This window comes from Ixodes scapularis, unplaced genomic scaffold, assembly GCF_016920785.2.
Source record: "Ixodes scapularis isolate PalLabHiFi unplaced genomic scaffold, ASM1692078v2 PGA_scaffold3__209_contigs__length_174095766, whole genome shotgun sequence".
NCBI classification, from domain to species: domain Eukaryota; kingdom Metazoa; phylum Arthropoda; class Arachnida; order Ixodida; family Ixodidae; genus Ixodes; species Ixodes scapularis.
The window spans coordinates 148,838,274-148,848,256 of record NW_024609868.1 but is presented as its reverse complement, the minus strand read 5'-3'; positions in this window follow the sequence as shown (position 1 = coordinate 148,848,256).

Genomic DNA, 9,983 nt, shown 5'->3' with positions numbered 1-9,983 from the left:
CAGGCGCTTTCGGCTCCACCGTGGCCGAGGCCGACTGCACCAGTTCCGACTCAGATCGCCTTGTTATAGACGACGTGGGTGGCGCCATACCCAGTTTTCATGTTCCCCCTCCGCGGCAACTACGTCAAAGACGATGACATCCCCCGAGTCGTCGGCGGACTCGGCGTCTCGGGAAGACACCGCCATGCCACTCGACCGTTCCCATGTCAAGTGAGGCTTGTCGGCAGCCAACAACAGCTCGGACACCGCCCCCAGTTCATCCCTCAATAAAAAGCGTCCCGGACCGAAGAACCTCGAGGAGGACCATGCGCTGGTATTTTAACTTTGCTGACCTTTATGCTGTGTTCTTTTCTATTTATATTTTTCATGGGCCTGCACATCGTCACTTTAAATTGGCAAGGGTTTCGAACCCGAATAAGCGGCGCGAAGTTACCAATTTCGCTCAATCGCAGCACTGTGATCTACTTAATATTATGACAGTAGGACATTGAGGTGCAACGAGCGGGACAAAAAGGAGGAAAAGAAGAAGAAGAAGTTGGTTGTAGACGGGAGAAGGACGAAGTGGCAGCAGCGGAAAAAAGCGATCCGTAACATTTTGGTTTCAGAAGTGGGATCTGCGAAAAGAAAATGCCCTTCACACGACAACAAGCCCAGTCTGGCGAACGTTCCTCTTCTCCCGAGGACACCAGCAACACTGAAGGTCCAGTTACCTGCGCCCAACTGAGGGATCGGTTCGTGGAACAGAGAGACGGCTTCGAATCAACGATGGTGGCTATGGTCCAGGTGCAGGTGCAACCCGTTACGTCTGCACAAGAAGACCTTCGAGAAAGAATCATAGCGCTAGAGGAAAGGAGAGAATCGGACCGACTCAGCAACGCTACGCACATTTCCTGCCACCTCGAATCCCCTTCGTTTGAAACTGAAGCCCTTCGATGGTAGCGTGCAACTTGACCTTTACCTCGAGCAAGCCAACATTGTTGCTCAAGCAAACCAATGGTCCGAAGATGAAACAACTTACGCTCTTGTTGCACAGCTACAGGGACCACCTATCGCGATACTGGCCCAACTTCAAGGAAGAGCTCTAACCTACCAAACGTTGGTAGCGGCCAGGGTGTCGAACCGGAACCGAACCGAACCGAAAACCGGAACAGAACCGTTATTTTTAGCCGAACCGGAACTGAACCGAACTGAAATCGTCGCCGCCATCTTGGAACTGACCCGGAACTGAACCGAAAAAAATAGAACGGTAGCCGGTTCAAAACGGTTCAAGGTAATTTATTATTTTATTTTTTGCTAGTATCACAAAATGAACATATGGGAATAAAAAATTGGCGGCTGTATTTCTATTGATCAAAGTGTCATATACAGAATTGCAACTTATGGTAAATTGTGGGTTTTCGTGGCACTTTTGTATTGGCACTATGATTAACCATATGTCACGTTTTCATGTGACGTCATGGTGTCAATACATGTTGTCAAGTAATGTCACGTGACGTCGTGGCGTCACGTGACTCACTGCGTCAACTCGATTTAATTTGAGGAAGTCACTACATGCATTAGCCTTGTTGACAGCGTGACGTAACATGACATCACGATTTTGCACCGAGTCACGTGACACCGTGACGTAAGCGGTTTTGATAACACCTAGTCGAGTGCACGGGTTCTTGCCAGTCAGCATCGTCAAACATTCGGGTAACGGCTCATGTCAATTAAATATGATAATAGCCCAACTCTAAAAATATCTGAAGCTCAGCCCAAGCTTTTGCCTTCCAAACCCTAGCCACCTAGAGCATGACTATGATGAACACTGACGGTATATAATTAGCGTCAGATCACGTGGCCGCTTGTTCAAATTGCGAGTTGAGGGAATCGACAGCTGTCTTTTTCCTTTATTTTTTCTGCGTCTGCTATTGCGCGGAGAGTAAAACTAATCCACATTTTTGCAAGCTATAAACGGCAGGGGTTACTTCTTAGCAGTATTTATTGAAAGTACAAAAAAATGTTGCAAAACCAATTTTACATCATGGAGGCACCCAAACATTTTTTCGTTGCTGCTGAACTGCATCCGAAACATGTCGCCGAGGATATAAGTATTGAAATGACTAAATGCGACTCATTAATATGACGTCCGATAGAACTAGATGTGTATACGAAAGGAATACTTAAAAAAAATATTTTAGTGACCTCAGAGGGACAGCCGAACCATGGCAGTGGCTGTAAGTCTCACACGAGCGTCGTTCTCAAGTTATTGCCCAAGTTTCAACCCCCTTTGTATTTCTCTTAAAGAAGCTATAAAAAGATTCCTATACATCACTAAATTCTACTCAGGATCACTCCCTAACGTTAATAACTGCTTGAACTTGGCTTTGCTTTTTTTTTTTTTAGCTAGGCAATGGCAGTCGCCAAAAAGTTAGAGAAATATGGGCATCATTCATCCCCTCAACTTGGAGCCAGAAGCGGCCACGTGGCCTGGTGTCTGTCTTATTCCGCCAACGTTAATCATACCCCCGCGCTGGGGTTGGAAAGGAAGAAAACGCGTGCTGGGAGCTCCAGGCATTGTTAGAGTTCGGCTATTCTCATTACCGCAGTGGTTGGACACGAGCCACTACCCAAGTGTCCACCGAGACATTGCTTGTTACGAGCCGATGTACAGTGCTCACGCAGTTCTTCTGTCCAATCCATGAGCCGCGCTCGACTGTCGTGAGGCGGGTGGGTTTGATCCCACAATTACGTCATCAATCTTTTCGAAGGCAAGACTAAAAGAAATAATCTCATTTATGGCCTCCCAATTTCACCGCGACAAAGAAGCTTCTGATTCAGTGGCGGCCTTTGCGAGTATACTTGGGTCAGACTAGGACCAGTATGCCTCTGCAAAGTCATGTACATTCCAACCCGATATCGTTTTATGACCCCTTTAAACTTCACGGGGTGCAAAATAAAAGCAGTGAAGGGTTGCTGTTAACAAGTGAAAACTAAAATTGTCGAATTAGCACACACGAACGGAGGAGACAATTTCTGAGGAATACCATCAGCCTTTCCACTCCGGTGAAGAAGGAAGACCAGCGAAGCTCTACTATGGTGGAAATGAAGTAACTGCCGGCCGCAAGTCGGCAAGCCAGAGTGGAAAGGCTGCAGAAGGGTTTGGATTTGGGCTAGTTGGTTGAACATGTTTAGGGGTTAAAAGCGCTAAAAACGACGGACGAGTAGGAGAGACACACACCACAGAGCACTACTTGCAATGGTTTATTATTGGAAAACCCACACGTACCGCGAAACCAACAAGACACACATCCGATTCAGTTCCAACCGTCGCTACATTTCTTACTCTTACACCATGCCTGATCGTAAAAACGATAACTCAGATTCAAAGAGGGTTATCGATGGGGCACTTACACACTTACCCTCGTCACACTCGGAAATAAAAAACGCTTCCGTTATCTCCCTTGTCTTTCTCTTTTTGTTTCGTGCCAAGATGACGGTGTTGTCTAAATAGGGGAAACACTCACACCTACTGCAATGCACTGCGAGATTGCCAGAGGGGGCTGACCTCAATGACAGGGCATGTTCCCTCAGTCTTTCGTTCACGCATCGCCCCGACTGCCCCACGTATACCCTCCCACAAGACAGAGGAATTCTGTACACCACCCCCACTCTGCATCCTACGTATTTTGTTGCGTGCTTTTTCTGACAAATATCCAACCGTGTGTCACCCCGTTCCACCCTCCCACATAGCTTGCTTAATTTCTGTGGAGCTGAAAGGAGAACCGAAATGCCATGCTTTTCCCCCACATTTTTGATGTTATGGCTAACGTTATGTGTATACATGCCTTGCAAGTGACGTCACGCTGCTCACGCGTCCACAGCTCAGTGACTCAGCATTTTTTGCCCGCTCGCTTCGTTCGAGACAGCCGCTGGAAAGGTGTATAGACAAAACAGACCGGAAACGAGCTGCCAGCATACGATAGTCAAACTCCAACAAAAAGGATTAGTTTCTTCCCAAGCTGGACGACATTTACCGGGCATCTTTAGAGCTGCGAAGCTCACAATCACGCGTACTCATAAAATTTTTTTTTCTCGCGTGTTTGTGATTTTTATGATGTCCTGCAAGCAAGAAAAAAATATATATGGTGAAGTCACTCCGAGGGGGTACCGATAACTGCGAGCCGCGAACATGAAGGATTCGCTAACATCCGTCAGGAGTGTGAACGGTAAATCGTCACGCAAACATATTCTCACAAGCTGCAAATATTTATTTGGCTTAGCAAGTAGAATACTAGTATACTAACGACATGTGATTATTGTACACAAGATACCATTTCTCGGTTCTTCAAAATCATTTCCCTAGTCTGAACGGTCGCGCTACGGGCCGCGGCTAGCCGTGCCCTCGATAGACTACGGAGCTGCGTTGTGTCGTCTGCTACTGTACCGCCAACAGGAAAGCGATAGCTCTGTGTGCTCCACAGATGCGTGTTGCGGTATAACTCTGTAGGTCTGTCCTAGAGGAAGACAAAAAGATAGGCTCTGTGACCCCCTCCTAAGCTAACAAAAACAAACAGAAGTATACTCGTTTGGACTGAAAGGTTTACAAAATAGTGACCAGACATTGGAAAAGCATATGTCACAGAACTTGGTTTATGAAATGGCATCATTGTTTCGAGCAAGAAATCACCTGCTCACCACTGGGACGATGAAATCGTCACTATTTATTGCGTCAGGCATATTTGCGCTCATGAAGAAAAATCTGAACAGATCCTTCTCCCAAAGTCCGATGTCGAATAATAAACACTTTTTTAAACATCTATGCACAAATAACTCATTTTTTCTACACTTGTATATACACGTTAATTAAACGAAGTCAAACCGCATTTTTGATTAGATCTTGATGTCTACACCAACTACATTCATATTTTTTAGGGCTTTATTGAACGATAACTTCAACTATAGGTTGTTTGCACATGACGTCAATCCGCCATTTTGTTGTTAGTTTGGTTTTTCAAACAAATTTACTACATTGAAGGATTACATCGTAACCGGTTGAAATGATGTCAGCGATGCTCTACGCATTTGAGAAGGCATGTAAATCCTTGAAATGATCGAGTTTGGCACACGCCAGACAGATCGCAACAACAAAATGGTGGATGAAATTACGTCAGTTAAAACACCCTATAGTTAATGGAACACGATGGCTCGATCTCATCAAAAACCTCAACGTGCGAAGCTTCAACAGACGGTCGCTTGCGAGTATTCTCAATGTGAGACTTCAGAAGCTTTCGCTTGCCATAGGGAGCTTGCTTTCGACTGCAGCACTGCACGGGCCCGGAAAGCGCGGAGCGCGCTGCTGTGGGGAGAGGTTGACTTACAAGATGACGTGTTACGTGGTCACGTAAGATGGCGTCATTTTGTGCGGCGTGATCACGTAAGATGACGTCATTTTGTGTAACGAGATCATGTAAGATGACGTGTTTGTGTCACGTGATCACGTAAGATGACGTCAGTTCGCATGAACTGACGTCATCTTACGACAACGCCAACAACATTAGTGCCGTCCGGAACCATTGACCTTAGAAACGCGCCTCTTCGCTTGAAGAGCTGATATGCGTTGATTGTTATTTGTTTCTTTTGCCTACTACAGACCATTCAAAAACTCGCCTTCTGGGTGCCACCAACTTCGTCTACTGGGCTGTGAAGCGCGTTCGAGCGTGCGCAATACCTCTCTAGGCCGAAAGATTGTACACTGAGTATGCGTTCACAGCTCAATGACTTAGGCATTTTTCGTCAGGATAGATGCTCCCACGAGAAGAGCGTAATGGATATGTGAATAGAATTGGAAATTTGAAATGTTCTTGTCCAATCGTATTTTTCTTTGGTTATCGACGCTTTTTAGCGTTATCACAAGACGTTCAACCCATAATACACTGGTGATTAAAAAATAAGCACCGAAAAACATGCACCGATTTTCGCTCAAAAATAAACACCGGAAAAAACATACCGTAATCATTACCCATGTCACCTTTTTGGGTGATATGTGAATTTCCAGAAGAACAGCGAGTTATCACCCTCCCCTAGGAATACCCTGACTACAGAGCAGGCGACCCGTTTTTCCCCGCGTTAGATTGCGGTGACCACGAACCGTACGGAGGTCACAGGACGTCCGTGAAAAATAAAAAGGAGGCAAACAACGATCTCCTCTGTGCACGCTTCATCCCCGATTTCCACGACCCCAAGGCCGAAGGACGTTTGTGTGAAGGATAACGATAAAATAAAACTTCGCGTAAAAAAAAAAAAAAAGCCCGTTTTTAAAAGAAAAAAAAATTAGAAACAAGCACAACGCGTTGACGGACCGCGAGGTTGTGGAACACCTCGCGGTCCGCTTGCCACAGGACGGTTGTCTTCGACCCATAGCTCCAAGGCGAATTTGCCACTTGCGAAAACACGGAGACCTACCCAGCGAGAACCAGGAAAGCAAGACACGCACACTGACGCCTCGGCGTGCAGAATGAAACAGGACACGGGCGCGGAATACGGCCGCGGAAGAACACCTCGCACAGTGCCGATCCGGCCGATCTCCGAACGGACGATTTCGCATTTCGTGGACAGCGAGCGCCACCGTACGGGAGAAAGAGGTACCTTAAAAACGACAAAAACAAGCACCGACACCTTGGTTCTTTATATTTGCTGTAGTTATGGAACAAATCGACTTACATGAATAATTTGAATATTATTAGATTCCGTAATAAATTTAGAAGACATTAAGCGCAATACTTCTTATGTTTGAATTTAGATAATTTTGTAAATTCGCTCCGAACGCAAGAGTGCCGAATTAGCCGATTTTGACCATTTTCATGATTTTTTAAAGAATATAATTAAATTTATGATGAAACATTTGTTGCGCTTAGTGTCTCGATAATGACTCAATGTCTTTAAAGCCAAAATTTTCAAGAAGATCCGCCAGCCGTTATTAAGTGAGAATATTTTTAATTTGGTGAAAAACCTCATTTATTCTCTATGGGGCTCTGAGGTGCGCCCCCTCTTAAGGAAACATCGTTAAGTACGTAGTCACATAATAACACATGATTAGAATGTCGTGAAACTCTCATCGACTTGCATTTAGTAGTGTTAATTTTCATTAGCCAGGTACCACACCCAGATGAAATGTTAACTAAGTCAGACTGAAGGGCGGAACGATCATCAGGATTCAGAATTTGGCGATAAATAACCCAATCGTCAGCAAAAAGTTTGATAGATGAAGAAATGCAGTTAGGTGGGTCGTTGATATAAACAAGGAAAAGCAAGGGCCCAAGCACTGACTCCTGCGGGACACTGGAGGTTACGGGGCAGTGAGGGGAGTTATGCTCATTGGCAGTTACAAATTGCGTGCGATAAGACAAAGAAGCATTCTATTCATTTTAAAATATCAGGGTGAAAGTTAAGCTTACTTAGTTTATAGAGGAAGAGACCATGAGAGACAGTGTCGAATGCTTTAGAAATGTCGATGGAAATGCAGTGAACTGTTATTAAACAATAAAAAAAGAGAGTACGTCGTTAGTAAAGGCAAGTAGTTGTCTTACACAAGTAATTTTTCCTAAAGCCGTGTTGATGAATACTGAAAAAAAAGAATTAGTTTCAAGGAAAGACACAATGTGACAGTAAATGACATGCTCCATGAGTTTGCACGGTATGCTTCTTAGCGAAAGGGGTCTATAATTATTGGGAAAGTGGTGTTACCTGACTTGTTCAGAGGAACCACCTTCCCACCTGCCAGTCGTTCGAGAGCGTGCAGGATTTTAATGACTGTGCAAAAATCTTTGACAATATTATAGAAGAATACACTTGGGTGTTCTTCAAAAACTTGGCATTAACGCCGTCATCACCTGGAGAAGAGGCAGGCTTCATATTTTTTATTAATTTACATATGCCTGTCCAGTCAATAACCATTGGATCCATCGGCAAGAAATCACGAACCTGAATATCGGTAAGCACAGCCGGTGTAATGCTAATAAACGACAATGAGAATACAGAGCCTAAAACAACGCAGCAACTTTCCCTAGGAACAACCAGTTCGCTTTCAGCAGTAAGCTCAATTGGTTCCCTTTCATTTCCGTTCACCACGCACCAAAACTTGCGTACATTTGTTTTCAGTAGTTCTGGAGGGTTTGATTAGAAAACGTAATTTTGGCAAGGGACAGAGCACAAGCGTGCTCATCTTCTGCATGAGGATATGCTGTCCATCTATCTGGGATCATAGATAGCTTGGGCCGTTGGAAAAGACGCCTTTTCTTGTTCAGTGACCGTTTCAACGATGGCGTAAGCCAAGGCGACTGCGAGTTTCTAATTTTATGAAAGGGTATGTAACAATTAGTCAGCTCAGCTTTCGATTTAAACATGAGGCAATTCTCTTCCAGCGTTCGCTCAGAACATTTCAAAAGTTCGTTCAACAGGTGAAACATCTGCGTGAACTAGGCCAACTGCTCCGCACTTATAGGGCCAGGGTTAGATTCAGTGTCGCGACAAAAAAAGAGCGATTGAAAAAAAAAACAAAAAAAACAGACGGCGCTGCACAAGACTGAAATTGGTCTGGGCAGGGCAGCAGCAATAAAAACTGTCATCCGAACGGTAACAATAGTAATTGTCAATATTAAGATGTACATGAACGAAAAAGAGAAACAACTTGTCAGGAATTTCGGCCGCGCTGCTGCTAACCTACCCACTCATGAATGAATGGAATGGAGAAGTAAACAACAAGTTGCATACGGGGAAGCACTTACTGAAGGAATGGGAGAGTGCCCGGCATCGCGAACGCTTCTACGAGGTGGTTCTCTGCCTTCTAAGGATTGGCCATACGCGACTAACGCACGGGCATCTGCGTGGCGAAGACTTCCCGGAGTTTGAGCATTGCCGTAGCCATCTAACCATGCATCAAATTTTACTTGAACGTATGGCCCAGAACGCCGTATCAATTTTTCGCCGCTATACAAGGAGCATACCCGATTACATCTCATGATTTTACTTGGCAACGAACCTCTTATTCCACACTTTTGAGTTTTTTTAATTTCCTCAAAGCAATTGGCCTTCTACAACGGCTGGGATTCTATTTTAGGCCCCCAAATATTGCTCATATCTTTTACACTTACACACACCTCACGTTTATAGTTTTATCCTATCATATGCTACTAGAGCTCTTTCTTCTGCCTAACCCTTTATGGCGATACTTTATGTACCTGGCCCGTTATATACTCTATTTCACCTTATGATGTACCCCAGGAAATGCTACAAGCGCGAGCTCCTTGCTCTAGGGCACATCTCGGCGGCACAAGCTCTGGTGCATTAAGGGCAGCTGCAAACGCTATGAGCTTGCGCTTCTAGCCTTCGCAGCGGTACAACATAAAATACAACGAAGCCTGAGGCACTTTTGTGCCACAAAAGTCTAATCCAATCCCATCCCCGTGCTCGGCTGGAGTTGAATGCACGAGGCCGCCTAAATGTTCTTCCAGGCCAAAGCAGTTTTTTTTGCAGCGTCCTTTTTTTACAATTCCGCAACGCACAGTTATTTGTAAATGTTGTATTTCTTTGAAAAACTAATAATTCAAGACGTCTTTGAGAACCCGCGCGCGTTTCGTGCATTAAACGAAAAAAAAAAAACACGCAAAGATAAAGAAAATACTGTCAAAATCGCGCACGTTGGCGCATTTCCGACTTTCGATGGATGGCGGTAGTGAGCTTGTTTACAAACACAAACCAATGAATAACCTATATTTTATGAACAGTTTAACAAATAATTAATGTGGTCACAATTTTATTCTCTTGCTATGAACGCGATTTATATCACCATCGGCCACTGAAGAATGCTTAGTGGTAACTGCACACAATATAGCCAGATAAAGTGGCCATCTAGTGAACTGTCGTGATGACGTGTGCACCTCTCTAAAAAACAAACTATATATTTTATTGAGAGCCAATGTGGCCGCGTGTACAATCCATCTTGC